At 40.3% G+C, this 22,288-nt stretch overlaps 2 protein-coding genes across 2 annotated transcripts in view; both read right to left on the bottom strand.

Moving 5' to 3' along the window:
• chrm3a (cholinergic receptor, muscarinic 3a) overlaps positions 1-14,691 on the bottom strand; it is an 84,943-nt gene extending 70,252 nt beyond the window's left edge. Inside the window, exon 1 of the mRNA XM_086092756.1 lies at positions 14,660-14,691. The gene's annotated coding sequence lies outside the window, so the exon portion shown is untranslated. The remainder of the gene's footprint in view (positions 1-14,659) is intronic.
• Positions 14,692-14,944: 253 nt separating this feature from the next.
• The window catches only part of ryr2b (ryanodine receptor 2b (cardiac)), a 103,969-nt gene continuing 96,625 nt past the window's right edge, over positions 14,945-22,288 (bottom strand). Inside the window, exons 102-105 of the transcript XR_015096854.1 lie at positions 16,691-17,047; positions 16,537-16,598; positions 16,043-16,424; positions 14,945-15,077 (exon numbers count right to left, since the gene is read on the bottom strand). The gene's annotated coding sequence lies outside the window, so the exon portion shown is untranslated. The remainder of the gene's footprint in view (positions 15,078-16,042; positions 16,425-16,536; positions 16,599-16,690; positions 17,048-22,288) is intronic.

A 22,288-nucleotide genomic window follows, 5' to 3' on the forward strand; every position in this document is an offset into this window, starting at 1 on the left:
ACAGTTCATTTAGGAGGTATATTTAGATTTTTTTTTTTTTAATCAGTTAGGGAAAGCTCATCATCTTCAAAAAAAAAAAAAGCACGAGGAGAACTTGCAAAATCGACACGGAGACGTTCCGACAAGAGATTCGAACCCGGTTCTCCGGCGTGCGAGGCGGACATGTTAAACATTGTCCCGGCATGCTGCCCCTGTTCATTATCTGCGCGGACACCATTTCTAAACACAGCCGAGGCCAAAGTGTGAGTCCATTCTCGTGGAATCTCATCTTTGGCTGATGTGGAAATCGCAAAGCTCCTCAAGTCTTTTCTCGCTGGTGGGAAGAAAGTGAAGAAAAGGGTAGATCGCATATTGACGGACGGAGAAGCGCGGCGTCTGCAGTCAAGCCGCTTCGCTGTCATCTGGAAAGAGAGCCGAGCTCTCAATTTACCAGTCGATCAATGTTGGTCATGAGCTTTCGGGTGGCGGCAGCAAGGACACGGATACAAAATCTGAAATGCATCCCCTTGAATCTCCGGATCGAGATTCACTCGGACGACTATTTCAGGAACGGATCCATGAGGAGACTTTGGGGCAGACCTTGGAAACACCGCGAAGAGTCCATTTTGTCCCTGGCCTGGGAATACGTTGGCATCCGAGACATTTGAACTCGAAGTGGACAGAAGTGGGGGTTTTATCCACCCGTTTTTTGTTCGATTTTTAAGAAATGCGAAAATGAAATTGAATACAAATGCTAGAAATTCGAAAATGGGCCCAAAATTTGCTAAAAGGTTTTTACGCTTGGTAGACATTTGAACTCAAAGTGGACAGAAGTGGAAGTCTCCATCCACCCGTTTATGTTCGATTTTTAAGAAATGCGAAAATGAAACTGAATAGAAATGCTAGAAATTCGAAAATTAAACTGAATAGAAATGCTAGAAATTCGAAAATGGGTCCAAAATTTGCTAAAAGGTTTTTACGCTTGGTAGACATATGAACTCAAAGTGGACAGAAGTGGAAGTCTCCATCCACCCGTTTTTGTTTGATTTTTAAGAAATGCGAAAATTAAACTGAATAGAAATGCTAGAAATTCGAAAATGAAACTGAATGCAAATGCTAGAAATTCGAAAATGGGCCCAAAATTTGCTAAAAGGTTTTTTACGCTTGGTAGACATTTGAACTCAAAGTGGACAGAAGTGGAAGTCTCCATCCACCCGTTTTTGTTCGATTTTTAAGAAATGCGAAAATGAAACTGAATAGAAATTCTAGAAATTCGAAAATTAAACTGAATAGAAATGCTAGAAATTCGAAAATGGGTCCAAAATTTGCTAAAAGGTTTTTACGCTTGGTAGACATATGAACTCAAAGTGGACAGAAGTGGAAGTCTCCATCCACCCGTTTTTGTTTGATTTTTAAGAAATGCGAAAATTAAACTGAATAGAAATGCTAGAAATTCGAAAATGAAACTGAATGCAAATGCTAGAAATTCGAAAATGGGCCCAAAATTTGCTAAAAGGTTTTTTACGCTTGGTAGACATTTGAACTCAAAGTGGACAGAAGTGGAAGTCTCCATCCACCCGTTTATATTCGATTTTTAAGAAATGCGAAAATGAAACTGAATAGAAATGCTAGAAATTCGAAAATTAAACTGAATAGAAATGCTAGAAATTCGAAAATTAAACTGAATAGAAATGCTAGAAATTCGAAAATGGGTCCAAAATTCGCAAAGAAAGATTTTGCGCTTGGAGAAGGTGGATTTTGAAGCGTATTGAAAAAAAGGAAAATGCGAATTAACGCCGGCAAGATGTCGCATATTTTGACCGGATTTTACGTTACACGCTTGTTTGTAGTCACAAAGCAATCGTGGACGATAACGTAAAGAACAGAAATCTTTTTGGAATTAATTAAGGAAGTGAATATTAATGCAATTTTAGATTAAAAAACAACAAAGAAACTCTACGGTTTATCAAGAATTATAAAAGTTGCTTCCTGCTCTTCTTCTTCTTCTTTTAAATGACTGGTGGCTCACATCTCTATGGCGTATAGCGCCACCTACAGGCATGTCCGTTTTGTGTCCGTTTTGTGTCCATTTTGTGTCCGTTTTGCGCATTTTAAGTCAATTGGCTTAAAAAATTGGATTGGACCTGACTCGAGACAGGCAAGTTCGGCGACCCACGCTTGATCTGTTGTCGCTGCCGCGCCGGGACGCAATGGATCCATTTCGCTATTCACTGAACTTCCACTAGAACAAAAACCAACGTGTCAATTCATCCTGGTCTGTTCAGGGCCGGCAGGACTGCAGCGTCTTTTCATGGCGCATCCCAAGAGTTTGCTTCATAAATCGAGCTGCTGCCATTGTATTTTTATGTTTACATTACTCGGCAGACTGAAATATTGATGAACAAAGTTCCAGCAATAGCCTGTATATGCAATAAATATGTCCAGCTTGGGCCGTGGTAACATTTCAGAGAGAACACAGCCGAGAGGGCGAGCCAATAAACATGAACTTTTTTTTTCTTCTTTCTTTTTTATGCCAACACAACAAGCCTGCCAAAAAAAAACTTCAGTATCGGAGGCACGCCAAGACTTCATGCTGGAGTTTGTGTCTTTGTCTGCAGCACCAAAAAGCGTTGTGGAGCACTTCACTAATAGAGAATGCGTTCGGCTTGTCCATTCCGCTTGGATTGAAGTCAGATTTATGTTATTTGCTTTTTACATGCAATATCAAAAGTGATCCTTAAAGAAGCAGCGAAGGTTCAATCGTCGTCAACAGGGAGGACGGAAACAGCGGCAAGGGAAATATGGCGCCTCGTCGGGATTGACATTATCAAAATTGCTATTTTCAACTCATTGATTTTCACCCCCCCCCCCCCCCCCCCCCCATGTGAGAAAAATCAATACCCCAGGCTTTTATTAAGTTCCTTTCTTCAACATATATATGTATTGTCCATGCAACATTCTGTATGGCTAATGCCAGCGGCAGTGAGATCCAGAGGTGGCAAATCCAGGTCCAGAAAGTAAAAACCCTGCCACAGTTTGGCTTTAGCCCCAGGTGCTAGCGAGCTAGCTCCCTAGCTACTAGCTCCCCGGATGCTCGTTTACCTGCTAGGGAGCTAGCTAGCTATCTAGCTAGCACGAGGGGGGCTAAAGCCAAACTGAGGCAGGGTTTTTACTTTCTGGACCTGGATTTGCCACCTCTGGTGAGATCATTGTATTTACTTTATTTTAAGTTGAAATTACCACTTCGAAGCTAGCGAAGTCGCGAGTAAAATATAAGATCCTGAATTCCTCATTTTCATGTCGCTGCACTTATTCAGCAATCGCACTCCGACAGAGGACGTCTTTACTCCGCAGTGAATGATTCTCCGCTGTGGAGTGGAGAAGTTCTCCTGAAGAACTCCTTCGGCCGCCGTGACACACGTTCATGTAAACGTCAAGTTTCATTTCCTCGGCCTGCGGGCGACGTTGCGCTCATTCATTTTCCTCGACACGGTTCCGGCCTGAGGGTATTCACTCTTGTTCTCATTGTGACGGCTACAAGTTCTACCATTGCTCCACGACGTCAATCAATGTCGGGGGAACAAGACCAACTGACGTGTGACGGCTACACTAAAACCCAGAGCTGTTATTTTGCTGCGCGGTGAACCACATGCTATTTCCGCAGATATTTTTTTCCTTTCAAAAAATGAGAGTTGAGCCCTTTTGTTGTGACGCAGCGTGCCGGGTAGCGGTGAGTGCGCGTTAGCATTAGCAGTTCAAATGACCAAAACATCCATGCTAACTTCTGTTAGCCAGTTCATGGTGTTTCGCATTATTAACGCTAAACAAGCTGACGTTCATTGCGTGGAATTCTATGGTTTGGCTGAATATTTTTGTTTTTTAATTAAACAATTTCGGAAAAAAAAAAATTGTGTTTTTTGGAGAACTATGCAAGCAGGGGGCTTCAGTAAAACTATGAAAAATTGCAGCACAAATCTCATATGGTGCAGCGAGATCTGGAATTAGGTCCACGCCTATCCAAAGTGATACTTGGTGTTTGATGATGCTTTCTGCTAAAAAAAAAAAAAAAATCATTCTTTAATGGTGCCCTGCCCAAAAAGGGAGCACAGGTGCCGAATGTCATCATCTTTGCTGTGGCCTGTAGTGCAGCAGCTGCGTCGCACGGCAGCTCGGCCCCAAATCTTATCACGCGCACAGCTGGCAGCGGCACGACGTGGAAACGACTTCCCTTTCGCTCGCTACACAGCCAAAATGTCAACATTTCAAATCCACCGTAAAGGAGAGACCACTGGCAACCGTCTCAGCAACGGCCAGTCTGTGATTATTCGTTAAACATGCGTCACTTTACCAGGTGCTACAAATGATGGACAATTTGGACATGATTAGAAAAATAATAGGATCTCCAAAATGGACTAAAAAAAATTGATCTGTTTGAAATTGGATTGCTTCAAGAAACCAGTGTACTGTAGTGCTGTCACTATTGAATATTTTTAGAATCCGATTAATCGGATTCATTTGAATTTTGCATTAAAACATTTTTACAAAAGCATTCTCCCCCCCCTGATTACTTTTTATTAACCAGTGATTAGTGTTTCTTTTGTACTTTGTATTCATATAGTGATTAAAAAAAAACAACAACCTTGCATTGATGTACTATGTTACAGGTTCGGTTATTGTTTTCCCAAAGTAAAAACAGATGTTCACAAATATCTTATTTTGATTTCTGATTTCTGACAATTACTGTTGACATGCTGAAATCGGAGAATTTGGACAATTTTAAATACATTTAAAAAAAATGGCTCCAAACGATTATTACAATAGTCAATTAATTTGATAATCGATTAATTTTGACCGCTCTAGCGTATTTTGTCCCCGCCGCCACTTTCGGGAAAGCAGGTCACAAACTTACCATAAATGGGGCCAAATCTGAGCATCTTTCCGCAATTCAGCAAAGGTCGATGACCGGCTTTGCCTCTACAAGATTGCCATTCTCATTCCTACTTTTTGCCGCTCGCGCATCATAAGAACGCATTAAGCTCCGTTTCCGGAACGCATTGCAAAAAAGGGCTTCTGCATCAGTGCATCGTGAATAACACCTGGAGGAGGTTTAAATGAGATCGTGTGAGGACTGCGAGAAGCGTTGTCATGTTTCTACGTATGATGACTGAACACTCATGAAGTCCCCCCCCCCCACCCCCCCCGGTTCGCTTGGAGGCAGATTGCTTCTCTGTAAAAGCCTTCACACCCCCCCCCCCCCCCCACACACACACTCCCAGGCTCGTGTCGCGCTCATGATCAAATATTCTTATGGCGGAAATAACACGAGACGAGAGCTGCATTCAGGGCCGCCGTGAGTTCGGGAGAGCATTTGACACAAGTGGAATAAAAAGCTTACAAACGGAATTGAGGCAGGCAATTGAAAAATGTGGCTTCAGGTGCGGCGTCAATAGCGCAACACGGCAAACGGCCCCCGATGAGCTATCCGCGGGTCTTTTATCATGTGGCTTGTTTCGAACACTTGTAAAAAAAAAAAAAGTGATTTATTAAGTTTCCGTGTGACTTCATTAGGACCAAATTCTCATATTGTGCTCTGCTGCTGCTATATTGTTTTATTGCTGCGTTATGTGAGTTTCTACCAATTATGATGATAAACCGAATGTGATTCCCCCGAACAAAGGAAGGACAACAAAAAAAAAAAAGGGTTTTAAATGAGGGAGCATGGTTGACAGTAGCAAGAGTTGCTACGCTCGAGTTCATGGCGGTTGTTTGAGAAAATAATAATAATGCAGAATTATTCAAATGAGTAGTAAATTAACAAAAACGGACGTTGGGGATTCCGCATGTGGATATCTACGATAACGGTAACGTAAGAAGGGATTCGCAGTTCAATGTTTTTTTAATATAAAATAAAAAAATTTGAACACTCATAAAAATGAAACTTTGATTGAATCGATGAAAAACCTACTGAATCATTATTGTCTCGTATCTGTGAATGTACTTGCGACTTGCGACTTATTTTGCTATGCCGGCAGGGTTATTGTAGTTTTGGAATTTTGTATTTTATTTTTTAAAATTTAGCGCAGCCGCTTCCCTTAAGAAAGAAAACGTTCAACGTGAGGACTGAGCAATAAGAATGTAGTCATTTCAAGAAATATGCATGCAAAGATCATATTCTGCTAGATATTCCGACTTTCAAAAGAGCATCGCGCAGCTGCAGCTCGGTTTTTCATCAGAACATTGAAAAGACTTTCATTTATTCCGGCTCGAAATCAGCTGTAGAATTGATTTTACAATTCTGCTACGAGTCCATCAAACACTGAATAGTTTGCTCTCAAAAACGTATAAAAACATTCTACTTTAAATATTGCCATGGTCCAGAAAAATGTATTTATACGTTTTTTATGCTAGAGCTTAAGAGGTCGCTTAAAGCAATGGAAATTATTACAACAACAACAAACGGCCAACAGGTGGCAGCAGAGTATAAGAGATCAGCCGGGGCCATGTTGCAAAAAAAACTCTTTTTGACAGTGCTTTCAACAGGTTTGTAAAATAAACATAAATGATAAATATGATAATAAATTAAATAATAATAATGATGAAACTTAGCTATATTCCAATGCTAATTGCTGCAAAACAGAAACAGATACAAATATACAAATTTTCCCTGAAAGAAGAGACTCTAATCTTCCTTTCGGTAGCTGCCATGTTTTGATAGCAATAGAACACAATATTCTGTGGGTCTTGCAAAATCCAGTCAAAATCCAGTAACACAGGCGGGAGCGAAGGGGGTTGCTTCAGTGAAAATAGCTGCCAGTGAATGAGTTAAGGAAATGCTAACTGACTATAAAGCCAGGAGGGCTCTGAAGTCTTGCAGACTCGGGTCAATTAAGTGGAGCCCAGATTTCAAAGAAAACATGGCGAAGCAGCAATTACCTGTTATGCTGCATGCAAATGGGATAAGTGGCCATCAAAAATGAAGTCAGCCCCAATCAATTTCACTCTCCTACAAGTAAAAATCGACTTTTAAAAATGTGTTTGTAAAAAAAAAAAGAGAAAAGAATGCTGTTTAATTGCTAATTGAATTGATCAATCATTGGTGTGGTGGTGTTTGCAAATCGCTGTGTAATATGATCAATACTGTGAGTGGCCACCACATTGCTTCATCACAAATAAGATGTCAACATGCATAAACACAATAGAGTATCAAAGTATTTCTGACAGACTCTTACGACATCAGTTACGGGCAAAATCAGGCTGATTTGTTATTGATCGATCGACCGCGTGCGGGCAGAGCGCGCATAAGAGAGAGCAGAGTCACATATTCGACATGAATCCGAATTTCCACAGCGAGGGAAGGAAAAGATGACAGGAGAGAAGAAAGCGGCGCTAAAAGAGAAAAAAAAGTGTTTGAAGCTTGGTCATGCGTGCAGCTCGCCGAGCGTTTGTATGGAAATTGCGGCGTGAGTGGCGGCCCGCCAGGCTTTCTCTCTCGCAATTTCTTGCTGGCGTTTTTTTTTTGTTCTTGCTTGTTGTTGTATTTTTTTTTTGCAAATGTCGCCGTGTCGCGCCATGTCAACAGAAACACTTTGAAGCTCGGTAAACAGCTAGAAATGTTGCAGAAATATCAGATCAGTCAGTCAATTGAACATCACTGCATGTAAAAAAATAATAATAATAATAAAAAAAAAAGTTGTGAAAGGTTTTCACTCCTTGGGTTTCAAACTCAATCCACAGAAAATTGGATGCGACAGATTGTCAGGCAGTAGATGGCGATTCAACACCTAACCATGAGGTCCATTTTAACTCATTCACTGCCATTGACGGTTATAGACGTCAAAAATCAATTTTTTCTATTTCTATTAGTTTCACCTTTTTTCCAACTTTTGTTAACAAGAGTATGAAAACCTAGAAAATAAATGTATTGTACATTTAGAACAGATATAAAATTTGTGATTAACTAGTGAAGTCATGTGATTAATTGCAATTTAAAAAATGTAATCGCCTGATGCCCCTAATTAAAAAAAAAAATAATAAAAATATTATTAAACAATTTGGGGTGTCAGACGATTACATTTTTTAAATAATTAATTGCATGACTTCAATAGTTAACTCACGATTAATCATAAATTTTATATCTGTTCTAAATGTACAATGAAAAAAATTTCTAGGTTTTCATACTCTTGTTAACAAACTAATAAAAACAATTTACGTCTATAGCCATCAATGGCTGTGAATGAGTTAAAGTAGCACTAAGAAACTTTTCAACCTTAATAAAATATTTTCATATTTCTTCTTATGAAATATCGAATTAAAAACTAGTTGAAATGTTACCTTTGCCATGGCCTGTATCATTTTTACTGGCCATGGTTCCATGTTTTTTAGAGCAATTGAGCACAATATTCTGTGGGCCTTCCAGTAAATCCAGTAAAACAGCCGGGAGCGACGGGGGTTGCTTCAGTGAAAATGGCTTGGAGTGAATGAGTTAAAATATGAAGCTATATTTTCAAAGGAAATTTTTTCTTAACATTTAGACTTAGTGAGAATAGGAAAATATGAGTCTCAGAGTGACAACAGTTAAGATACGACTTTAACGTCATACGTCTGTGATGCTCAGAGTGCAGAAATAGGATTGTGGCGGCGTAGCGGTTAGCCTAGCTAGCTTCAGCTATTTCAATCACTGCAGACTTCAAATATTTATACCAGAGACAGCTTTGTCGCCGAAATGTTATGTCCAAAATCATTTACCACATAAGTGTACAGGCCTGTCTGTCAAAATCGAGTAAAACGGCCGGGAGCGACGGGGGTTGCTTCAGTGAAAATGGCTGGGAGTGAAGGAGTTCATTTGAAACAAAATGTAAACATATTTGATACAGAAGAAACGCGTACCATGTTCATTCCAAATAAATAAAGCTAAGCTAAGCTAAGATTGCGTCGTTAAAATATGATCCACATATATTTTTCAAAGTTCGCGACCCCACGTGACAACCATTGCTCTAAAAAGATGATCCTATGGCCGAAAATGCTTTTTGTGAACCACCCAAATTTCCACACACGCCTTATGTAAGTTGATAGAAGTTCATAAATCACCCTCCCTTTGTCCTTCCCCTTGACCTGATCTTTGCACTACAGCCCACACACACACACACACACACACACACACACACACACGCACACACACGCGCTTGTATTATCTGCCGTGGTGCGTGCACTGCTGTGTGCTGAACATACACAATATCTCAAGACAAACACGGCGTGGCATCGCTAACGGCCCGAAAGTGAGCGCCTTATTGCCGCCGTGCGCGTGACAGCTCCATAAAGGTCAGAGAGCGTCGGCGTCAGTGTGGCGCGCGTGATTAGTTTGTTTATTTAAAAAAGAAAAATTTATTTAAAAAAGAAAAAGAAAAAAAAAACGTTTCTTTGGTAACGTACCATGTAACGCCAGTGAGCAATGACAACGTCAACAATCACATATTTGTATTAGATATTAACACGATTATGAGAGAACACCATCTGTTCTGTATTGAAATGAATCACCACGGGAAATATACTCACAGGACATTTTATTAGGTACACGTGCACAATTTATTGTTGTGTCTCTGGAGCGGCTGCCCGCCCATCAAGTGGCAAATTAAGCAATTAAATAAATCTTTAGTGAGCTCCCTATTTCTGAAAATGCGTCTGTGAGCGAGACATTTAGAATTTTGCCAAACTGTGACAGCATGTGGGGAGTGCAGTTATGCAAATGAGCCCAACAGTGACATCAATAGTCAGCTCATTTGAATAATACCACGCCCACGCCACAAGTTCCTCGGATGCATTTTCACGCCAAGGTCAGATTACAATGCCTAAAAGGTAAGCGGAGCTGCATTGAGTTTTGTTGGGATGCATGGACGAGCATGAGATAATATTTGATTGATAATGGATACGCTGCGTACGATGTTCTGATTGTTTACAGTAAACAAATCGAATGTTTTCTTAACCAACAAACTTTTCATCTCACAATATACATCAACAATCAGCCCAAACATCCGTCCAGCCATTGCTTTCTGTAGGCATAAAAGTAGGCATAAAAAGCAGGATTGACACTGTCAAACTAGTGTGCCACCATCTAGTGGTTAACAGTGGAATTACACTAAAAAAACTGAGTGGCAGAACAAAATGCTGTACCCAAAAAGAAGAAAAAGACAAAACGTGGAATAGCAGATCCTGGAACCCAGAATCCGCAGGTGAGGCGGTGACTATATTTTGATTTCATTTGTGTATATATTTTTTGTATTAGCTGTTAGATGTCAAATGTTTTGTTTCTGTAGTTTATGGTATAACTCTGAAGCACTTTACGAGAAAAGTACTACAAAAGAAAAACATGCTTGTTTACAACATCAGTTAAAAGTTTGGTGATGAAGTGCTGCTTCCGCGAGGGAAAATGCAACCCATCTGGGCTAATGAACTTTGCTGAAGTCAAGGGAAGCGCTTCCATAAGTTACGTGCCTTGCTTAATAGAAAGAAAAAAAAAAGCACTTTGGCGCCATCTGGTGGCATCCTGGTGTGAAGGAAGTATGTTGAAGTGAGTTGAGGAGTTTCAATTAGACATAAGCGCTGCTTTGCTATCATCTTGGGCCATCTGTCGGCAATTACAACCCCTTTTTTTTTGTTGTTGCTTTTCTTGACACGGCTTCTTCACTATAGGAGTAAAAAGTTTCCGCATTCCTGCTCCAGGAAAGCAAAGAGGAATGATTGACGCGACTCGATCCGGGCTAACAGTCGTCATTAGCGCGGCTCAGACGGCCGACGTCGAGCCGGCTCGTCCGCCGAAGACATTTAAAGGACGGCTTCAGTGGTCGCATGCGATTGTTTTAATCACGGAAGCCAAAGGCCCGCGCTTGTGGGCCGTCTAAAGATAGCCGCCGCGGCTCGCCCCATCGCGGTCTGCCGGGCTGTGAAAGTGGATTAGGCGGGCTTTAACATCAAGAGCAGCTCTAATGAAACCCAATGGGGGATGTCAGCCCGTCTGTTTGACCAGCTGACTCCTGTAAAATAGCAATCAGCGGCTCCCACCATTCTAGACGAGGAAAGTGCTCCAGTGGTGCCAGGCGGTGCCCGGGTGGCCTTGATGGGGGGCGGGGGGGGGGGGGGGGTTGTAATTCTCAACCGGGACGGCACACCTCTCAAACCGGCAGAAGAAGAAGCAACGTCGCGTACTTGTAAAAACTTTCAAAAAAAAAAAAAGAAGTATCGATCGGCTGTAATTAGCTTCTGTTTTAGCGACAATTTGCAAGTGTCAGGTTAGTAGCCTAACATCACCTACATGTCATTATCACACCATTTATATATGGTGGCAAATCCAGGTCCTGAAAATAAAAAGCCCTGCCACAGTTTGGCTTTAGCCTCAGCTGCTAACTAGCTAGCTCGCTAGCTAGCTCCAATGGTGCTTGTTTACCTAGCTAGCATCAGGGGCTAAAGCCAAACTGTGGCAGAGTTTTTACTTTCTGGACCTGGATTTGCCACCTCTGCTCCTCCTCATTTGAATATACAGTGATTAACTCATTCATTGCCATTGACGGCTATAGACGTCAAAAATTCATTAAACATTTTTTTTATTAGTTTACATTTTTTTCCCAATTTTGTTTACAAGAGTTTGAAAACCTATAATTTTTTAATTGTATTAAAACATATATAAAAATTGGGATCAATCATAAATTACTAGTGAACTCATGCGATTAATTACGATTAAAAATTGTAATTGTCCCGACGCCCCTAATTTTTAATAATTCTTTCTTTAAAAAAAAGTTTATTAATTTTTATTTTTTTAAAGAAAAGATTATTAAAAATTAGGGGCATCAGGCGATTAAAATTTGTAATCGTAATTAATCGCATGACTTCACTAGTTAACTCACGATTAATCAAAAAAAATTACATCTGTTCTAAATGTACAAAAAATATATAGGTTTTCATACTCTTATTAACAAAAATGGAAAAAAATGTTAAATAGAAATAGCTCAAATGAATTTTTGACGTCTATAGCCGTCAATGGCAGCGAATGAGTTAAATGTACTTGTATTTTAAATCAATATTTCTTATCAAAATGTATTCAATTGCCTCATTAAAAAAAATTGCATGTTAAGAATCAGTGGGGCTCATCAACATGACAATCTCCCCCACAGCAAGTTTGTCCGCCCACTACATGATCAGCTGGGCTGGGGGGAAATCCAGAGCCACTTTCAAGCGTCGACCCGAGTCCAGCCACTGGACTACATACACTGTAGAAAACTCATTCATGCAGAAACACCCCGTTCTCTAAAAGGTGTGACACCCAAGGAAATCATTTCAAAGTCAAAAGGTAAGCAGAGCTGCATTTAGTTTTGTTGGATGCATAAATTAGCTTCTGATTAGCGGCAAAGCAAATTTCGTAGAGTACATTTTACTCTAAAAAGAGTCGATTTGCTCCCACTCTAAACAAAGTAAAATGTATACTTGGAAGAGAGTAAAATATTCGGAGTAAATTTTACTCAAAGTATTTTTACTGTGTACGAGAAAATTGACAAAAACCTAGCAAACTTTTTTTTCCCCACTCAGAAATTCTAATTTCAGGACATTTTGACAGTACATTTTATTTAAAAAAAAAAAAGAAAGAAAAAAAGTTACACAAGGGTTGAGGAACAAACTGATGACCTTCATCTTGGGAGACGGCCACTCTACCACCTGAGCTATGCCACTCCTACTGTTTACTACTATCCAAAAGGAGACCAAAAATAGTCTCTCGTGCACAAAGTGAGTAAAATTGACTCTGAATATTTTACTCTGTTTAAAGTCGGACCAAATAGGTGAAGTTGTCATCATAATAGTGTCGGGGGGGGGGGGTGCCATACGCCACATACACACAGTGTATGAAGTGCTGCCTTCAAGATTGAAAATAATTGAGCTGTCTCCACAAAAGCATATTGCAGCCATTTTGTTAAAACACAGAGAACGGTTTGAAACCATGAGGAAAAAAAAATGGCCACTACCGTTTGCTCGTCCAAACACATTTCTTAAACCAATAAAGCGCCTTGTGTGTGCGCAGTAAAAATGTTAAGTGATTGCTCAATAAACAGGCAATGTTAGCCTGTTGCAACCATAATTAAATATGAAAAGCTCACATATGACATTTACATGTGGCGGCAAAGGGGACGAGCCGGTCGGTGCTCCGTAGCATCGTTGCGGTACACGGTCACTTGCCACAAACAATGCATCTTTCTATCCATCCGTACCAACGATGTGCATTGACAGACAAAACAATTCTGCTCATGTACAGTAATGTGCCTGCTCGTTAGCCCCGCCCCCTCCGCCACCAACAGGCTGCATTGTAGGAGTTGATAATGAAGATTGATACAGAGGTGAAGGAAAGCGCAACACACGAACCATCCATCACGTTCGGAACGGAACACCGTCTCGTCCTTCTGCAGCGAGAAAGTCCAAATAAACAACATTCCCAAACCACCTGCAACACGCACACACACAGTGCCCTTCACCTAATATATATGTATATATATATATATATATATATATATATATTGTACCTCATTCCCTATATTTTTATACTGGAGAGTTCAGGGGATTTTTTTTTTTTTTCAATTTTCTGCAACACCAAAAAAATGCTTGATTTTCAAAGTAACATCAGTTCCCTCGAGCAAAGAATCACAAAATTGCAAGCCTCGAGTTTTTGAATCCAACTGACTGCGTACATTTGTTATGTGCAGCTCTGTTGCATTTAGTCAAATATTTATTTATTTTTTTAATCTTTTTTTTTAAACGGCTTGTTTTAAAACATTTCGGTAAAATGTGTATTTAACTTATGTACTATACATTTAAATATAATCTTTTTTTCTTTTCTTTTTTAAGTAGTTGATAATTTTCTTAAATGTAAGCTCAGCGTGCTAAATGATGTACAATATAATTTTAAATATAGCTTAAAAGTCTTTGCCTTGTTTTAGGGATAAACACTTAGGCCTCCCTGCGCTTCTACATTTGATTTGATCCTGGTCACGATGGTGGCACGACAGTATTTTTTTTTTAGGTGGTGCTACTTTTTTTGCTGGAAAATATTTGTGGACCACTGAGACTATATCTGTTTAAAATTTGGGAGTTGTAGTGACAGTTTGTGTAGAATTAAAACGTATACTAGAAACCCAAAGCAAGTGATAATTTTTTTTAGTTTATATACATCTACGCTGTGTATATATAACAAAGCCATCAGTGGATGTCAAACTCCCAACTGACGAACGACTGCGGCCACCGTGCTCAAGGGAAAAAAATGTGCACCGTGGGCACACGCACGGATGCCATTGCCACTGCTCTTCATCATCGTCATCATCATCTTTACATACAATACTACAAGGTGTAACCAATAACCCCAGGTTTAAGGATTTTTTTTGGGGGGGGGGGGGGTCGTTCCAGCAACAGACCGTGTGGCTATGTAAGGGCATCACAAATAAACAAGACAGCAAATCGATGCAACAATGTCAGTGATGCTGCTCGTCTTCCCCTTTTAATACAAACAAGAATGAAATAGCCTACTGCGTAAGATGACGTCACGAGTTTGACAAACTTTTATACACGCCGCAAACCAAATCAGCGTTCAGCAATGTTTGCAACTTGATTGCAAACACATCAGGTAACTTTTTCCCATTTCCCATCCACTTACCTTTCAAACATCGGCCGATGCGCACAAAAACGGGCCAATAGAGCGACAATCCAAAACGAGTCAAGTCGGGTTCGGCGGGGGTGGTGGTTTGGGGGTAGGGGGGGGTCCACTGGCGCCGTCCCGGAGAGGATGAGGAGGAGGCTGGACGGACACCTTCTGCCGAATGTGTCGGGTGCGCGTTTGGAGGCAGGCAGCGAGGAGGAGGAGGAGGAGGAGCGCGCGCGCGCGCGCGTGCGTGAGGAGAGGCAGCAGGAGGGGGGGACGTCCAAAAATGGCGCACTCGCGCACGCAGAGGAAGCGCGCCAGGATTGGGCAGAGAGGCGGTGACGCGCCGGCAGGTGACTCCTCCGCACGATAAATAGTCCCCTCGGTGGCGCGTCATTGTGAACATTTTTCAAGAGGCGTCCCAACAAACGTCCTTTGAGGAGGCAAAAGATGAAGTGATGTCATTTTCGTGCCAGGAAGTAGACCGACCCATTACGCACTGGACTTAGGAATTGATATTTCCAAGTCAAATACCCCATTTAATGAATCTGATTTGATAAGAGTTTACAGCAACTAATTGATTTAAAGGTCTTTAAACACACTTAAAAGAATACAAACACTCTTAAAGGAGTATATTGTAAAATGAACCAGCAGTCGTTGCTTTCTGGCGTTTGAAGTTCAAAATTGTAGACAGTCCGGTCAAAATACTTCTTGTTTTGAAAAAGTGGGAAAGGGATATAAGTGGCAATATTAAACAGTGTTTAGATTTTTTGATGTCTGCGCTCCTTTTTTATTTTAAGTAACTTAATGTAGAAGAATCATTTTGTTTATTTTCATGTTTATTTTTATATTGTTGCCACAGACGTTGCATCTTCTACGAGTGTATGTTCATAGAAATGTATAATAAAGTTTTTTTTTTTAAACTTCCGGTTTCCTTCTTCTCTCAAATATATTCTCTGAATAAATCAAATATCCGCCCTCTAGTGGTCAATAGTGGAATAACATCCAAACTGAACACTAGAACACAATTATTTACTGTACCCCAAAAAATCGGAACCACATTTTGATAGTTTTATATGTATGGCCTAGTGCGTTTTTTTATACAAATATGAAGAAAACTGATGACTTTACTCTTGGTGTAGGTTGCCTCCAGCCTAGCATAAGAATACATTGTATCCTCAATATTCAAACGAACATGTAAATACAATATGGGAACAAATTACACGCAGTAACTGAAGCCAAAAATGACAAAACAATGACAACGGTGTCCTTGCAGCACCGTTTTCGTGCATGGAGAATCCTTCAAATGCTCTTTCAATATTGACGGCACGCTTCACCCGCATTACACAGTTGAGACAAATATTTGCAATTTAGCTTTTGCCCATCTGTCAATCATACCTGAATTCAAATGGGGCTCATTTGGGTCATTTGCTTGCTCGGAGTTCATAGAAGTACAAGTCCTGAAATGTTTGCTTCAAACCAAAATGGCCGACTTCCTGTTCAGTTTCAGCCACGAGTCCTTTTGTGTGGGACAAAATCAAATAAAAATAATGTGCATTCAACAAGTCCTGAAAAAAAGAATTGTGGCTTCCTGAATTGTTTTGACACTTGCCCGGGATGTAATTCAGGTCCCGAAGCCAATGTTTGAACATGTTTTTTTATAAACAAATATGGCACAAGGGCTAATCCTGACAGGAATGTGTGTAAACCAATTACAGCTGCTTCTTGTGCAGGGACCTGAGGAATGGCGCCTTGCAGTTTCCTGTTCACTGCGCGCTTCCTGTTACACACACACACACACACACACACACACACACACACACACACTGTATTTCTGTGAAATACTTTAATGTGTGTGTGTGTTTTATGGATATGCATGGTTATAGGATTACATAAAACGGTGTCTGCTAGGCGAAAAAGAGGTCAAGCTGATGCTGATCCGGTTAAATTGATGCTGTTGACGTAAAAAAAAAAAATAATGCATTAAACACAACTAAAAGCAATCCCGCATTGTTGATTGGAATGCAAATTAGTTTATTTATTTACCTGCTCGATGTCATTGTTGAGGCAACGCTGCAAATAAACAACATGAGAGGCGGTTTGAGAGTCGGGATGTGCCGACCAAACCGGCGGCAGATGAGGTGCGTGGGCACAGTCCGATTGAGACGACGTCGCACTCCCTGGGTCCGAGTTCCACGTTGACTTTCCAGCAATTTCACACCGTCTGACTCCACCGAGAGCTGCGTGAACACGTTGATAACCGACGCTCACCTTGACGGCCTCCCGCTTCTCCTCCAACGCCTTCGGCCCACTCGCCCCGATCTCAAGACTTGTCAACAGAATATCAGATAAGCGGCAAATAAAGTGGAAATTTTGGGGATGGGGTTTTGGTCTGCGTGATACCTGAGCAAAAAAAAAAGAAAAAAAAAGGGTAAAGGAGGATTTGGTCATGTTTATTTAGTAGGATTAAGCGCCAAATGTATTGCGGCGTGATAGTGGTTAGCGTGTCTGCCTCGTGGTCCAGTGTTGGTTCGAAACTTAAGTGTCAAGGCTTAAACTTGAAGTTTACACAATACATACACTTCAATGAAGTCATTACTTGGATTGAAATTATGCCTTGGAAAAAATAATAATTGCATGTTAAATTGTGATTGCAATATTGAGGGGGGGGGGGCACAATTATTAGATCATTTTTCAAAATTGTTCAGCCCTATTTGTTAAGTACAATGCAGTTGTTTTTAACTTTTGAGTACAATAAAGTGTGTATGCTATTTATTATCATTGTAAAGTTCAGAAAGTTAATTTAACATATATATTTTTACTTATACATTGTTTCCAGAATTATTATTTACACATTTATATATTTTGGTGTTTTTTTTAAAAAAATTTATACAAGTAGCTAAATTGACTCTCGAATCTGCTGTTCTAATTCACTTGCATTTACCTAAAGTTTGCTAGCTCCTGATTGGTTAGTGTTGGTCAGCTGATGAGTTGTCAGGAAGTGTCGCTTCGTGTGTCTATTTTCTTCTTCTTCTTTTATCATTTTCTTTCTTTGAAATAGTTTGGTTTCTGCAAGTGAACATATTTTCTACAAATCCCAACAAATGACTTCCTCCTCAAGGGCTTTCTTTTACATACACAAAAGGGGGGGTTGAAAATCCATTATCAGTTACATGTTGTTCCACGAGTGACACAATGAAAAGCACTCGTCTTTGATCCCTTCCTCACAATTAATTTGTTCCCGGGAAAATAATCAGACACCCCCGCGAGGTGTTTTTCTTCTTCTTCTTCTTCTTCTTCCTGTATGTGCTCCGAGTGGTCCATGTGCGCGTCGAGTGTGTGAATAGCAAATCACGTGTTCAATTATGCGGCCCGACCTTCTCGTCCGTTCTCGCTCCGCCACCTTCAGCTTTTGTTCTTCTTCCCACCTCGTTTGCCTTGTATAGGCATCGCTTCACGCAACCTGTTCGCGTGAATAAAAAGGCTTAATCCTCGCACCTGACGTGTTCATACGAGTGAGCGTCTTCAGCAACTTGATCAAAAAGCGTTTATCTTGCGGTTGGAAGAATCTACAGACGAGTGTCAAAGGAAGGAACTCCAGGCGTGACTTTTGAGTCCAAAATGTGAGCACAAAATACTAATTGATGGCCACAAAGTAGCTTCGTGTCGCGTTGTTGGGCGTAAGGGTTCAAGCAACGCGTCGTTGGGCAACTGGATTGCATTTATTAGTTTCCTGCGTCTCTCAACAAAACAAACAAGTTAGCGCACGGCCACTTTTGCACTTCCGGTTAAGCCTTTCAAAAATAAAACATCACGTACTTATATATTTATTTATTTATTTATTTATTTATTTTTTATTATAAAGAGCTCAGTATTGTTCATTCAGAAATGTCATCATCTTTGCTCTTTTTTTTTATTTTTATATATATATATATATTTTTTATATATATATTTCATCACGTACTTAAACGGATTACACCACACTGCGGATCCATACTGGAGAGTTAGGTAAACAAATCGAGCCTTCACATGATTCCAAGATGGCGGCCTCCGGTAAAATGAGAGTATGATTCGGTTTTAGTCTACAAATGAGCTACAAAGAAAAATTCTGAAACGCTTGCCATGGCAGATTACTGACAAGAACAGAAAAGGACGACACCTACCCTGAAGGACATTACAAATTGGGAGTTCCGATTTGAGATCAAGGTACGGGGGAAACCGCAGTGAGGGCAATCAGCCAATAATGGCGTGCTCGGCCAACAACCTGTGGCGAGAGGAGCAGCCGCATTGTGCTGCCGAGAGCAATCACAATCAAAGAGACTGGAGGATATAGGAAGCGTTGCCGTGTGAATGGGGAGGCGGCGCCAGACTGAAAGTCCGTCCATGCGTCGCTTCAATTCGGAAAAAGGAACAATGGCGGGCCCCTCGCGGTCTACTCCAGTCCAAACGCAAATGAAAGAAACGCATCGCGGAAGATTACGCCACAGTATTTGCGTCAATGGCTCGTTGCTAAGAGCAGTGTGAAAAGGCAATGCAAATATTGGGGTACGCACATACTGATTTTTAATATCTTAACATCATTTTCTTTTTTTTTATACAAGACAGTCTACACATGACAACTTGACAAGGAAAAAAGGTTTAATGTTTTCTGAGTCACTAAGTCAAACACAAAATAAAATGGCTGATAGGAAAGTAGTAATTGGTACTTTGATGGGTTGCAAACCAGCAAAATACACATCACACACACACTCATAAGATGAAAGGGGATACATTTAGTCGTTTAATTATTAATAAAGGCAATTACTTAAAGGGCCAGTGCGTTGAATTTAGTGCCATCTAGTGGTGAACTAATAGAATGCAAGGACCTAAAGTCAAAGGCAAACTTCAACACTTCACAAAGTAACCAATTACTACGTTCGCAAAGTTCTTCTCCTTTGGGTATCCGTAGCAGAAAAATGGCGGCGACCATGTCAGCCTCCCGTAAGGTGCGGCGCCACCTATGTATTATAAGACCTTCAATAACTTTTTTTTTTAAACGTACATTGATGTGTGTGTACATTTTTTTTGCATATTATTTAAATTATTAGTGGGTTTTTTAAATGAATGAATTATTAGTTCACCACTAGATGGCGCTGAATCCTACACACTGTGTAAAGAAAAGAAAATCCGGCAATTACTTGAGGATTTTCACTATTTGCGTCAGACTTATTGGGGGTTTACGAAATAAAATAAAAATAATAATAAATACAGTCATTAATAAATACAGTAATTAATAAATAACGCAGAAGAAAACTGAAGCCGTCACACCTTTGCCATTTCAGTCCATCAAAACATTTCTCCGTTCTGCATCCAAATGCAATTTCCACCTCGGACCATCGCATCAAAGCACTTTTGCAACCTCCGCAAGATTTCCGATTCCTCTTCATCAAATCCCATAAAAATCCGAGCAGCTGCGCAAGCCCGCTGAGGAGCACTCGGACCGCCGGGCCCGCCGCTCCGCCGGACGGACCATCTGCCGCCAGTCAGCATGTCGGAACAAAGGCCAGATTAGCCACACTTTTTAATGATGATGATGACGACGATGATGATGATGACGACGGAGGCATTAGCTAATTAATAAACATCATCAGCGGTATAGATCGAGCCTTTTGATCCAAACAAGCGGCTTATGATTATCCGCTGCGCTCGCTTGGTCCCAAAGCGCCGCGTGAGACACGCGCCAGCCTCAAAGTCAAACATGGACGCACCAAGAAATACGTTTTGGTGCTAGCCGTTAGCTTTGTGCGACGCACACACGCACAAACACACACTTGGAACACAACTAAAGGCACACTAATATGCAAAAACACACAAACAAGTGCAAACATGCTAACACAAACACACACAAGGCACAATAACATGCTAACCCAGGGGTGTCGAACATACGACCCGCTGACCGGATCAGGCCCGCAAAGGGGTTTAATCCGGCCGGCGAGACGATTTTGGAAGGTAAAAAATAAAAGAAATTAATCAACCGGCTACATTCAAAACATATAAGTTCATCATTTCACAAGCAGTCCTCAGATGAGCAATGCAACTTGTACACAGGATCGTCCTGGATGTCATTATTTTACACACAACCTCAAGTCAAGGTTTGTATAAAAAACTTTTTTTTTTTTTAACTCATTCACTGCCATTGACGGGTATTGACGTCAAAAATTAATTTGAACTATTTCTGTAAGTTTAAAATTGTTTCCATTTTTGCTAACAAGAGTATGAAAACCTAGAAACTATTTTTTATTGTACATTTAGAACAGATACAAAATTTATGATTAATCGTGAGTTAACTATTGAAGCTATGTGATTACAATTAAAAAAAAAAAATCACCTGACGTGATTTAAAAAACGAAAGAAAAGATTATTAAAAAATCAGGCGATTAAATTTTTTAATTGTAATTAATTGTATGACTTCACAAATTGTATCTGTTCTAAATGTACAATAAAAAAATTCTAGGTTTTTATACTCTTGTTAACAAAAGTGTAAAAAAAAAGTTTAACTAATAGAACTAGTTAAAATAAATATTTGACGTCTATAACCGTCAATGGCAGTTAATGAGTTAATCATAGACCGACATAAACGTGTTGAATATGAAATTCAATTACTGGGAGCCCAAATGCATATGACAAGGATTAACATCCTTTTAACGTAATTAAATTCGTCCCACAATTCATTCTAGGAACAATATATATGCAAAACGGGTAGATTTAACACCCCCATTTGCATTCGGGTTATTTTTTTTGCAACAATAGGATTACAGTTGAGCTCCGTAATTTAGGGCTGGCCCACAAATAGCGCAAATATGCACAGCAATTGTTTTTAAGTTATATGCCTTTTTTTCTTCTTCTTCTTCTTCTTAGTAATATATTTTCCTCTATGCGGCCCCTGAGCCCCCCTGAATAGGAGTTTGACACCCCTGTGCTAACATATGCAATTAAAGACACACAAATATGCAAAACAAGTGCAAACACTCACAAATAAGCACAAACGCAAAAAATACTAACTCACACATGCTCATAGAAAAACACGTAAAGAAAAACAAAAGGAAAAAAAAAGAAAAAGAAAAAGAAAAAAAAGAAAGGAAAAAAGAAAAAAAAAGGGAAAAAAAGAAAATGAAAAAAAGAAATGAAAAAAGAAAAAAAAGGGGAAAAATAAAAATAAAAAAAATAAACTAAAAAATAAAAAAAAATAAAAAAATAAACGAATAAAGAAAAACACACTCACACACAAGGGCAACGACAAACCCGCACAATCTCAAACCCACACTCGCACAAACGTCCAAATCCACTCAAAAAGTCGGTTTTCCTCCCGGAGGCGGAAGAATCGGGGCTCCTCCAATCGGGCGTGCCGGTGACTTGTGGATTTGTATTGGCCCGCCTCAAATCATCATTCAATAAGCCCCCCCCCCACCCCCAAATGTCATGGAACGCTGCGCTCGATGGTCTCTCGGGGCGCGAGTGTGCGCACTTGATAAGCGATGAGAGCGGCGCGGTGATAAAAACAAAGCGAAAAACAAGAGCGGAAGGACGGACGGCGTACGCCAGCGTTCGGAGACCTTATTTATATCTCGCGTGTGACGGCAGAAGACAAAAAAGACGGCGCTTCGT

This window comes from Leptonotus elevatus, chromosome 13 (genome assembly GCF_054856555.1).
Source record: "Leptonotus elevatus isolate MCC_2025b chromosome 13, RoL_Lele_1.0, whole genome shotgun sequence".
Lineage (NCBI taxonomy): Eukaryota > Metazoa > Chordata > Actinopteri > Syngnathiformes > Syngnathidae > Leptonotus > Leptonotus elevatus.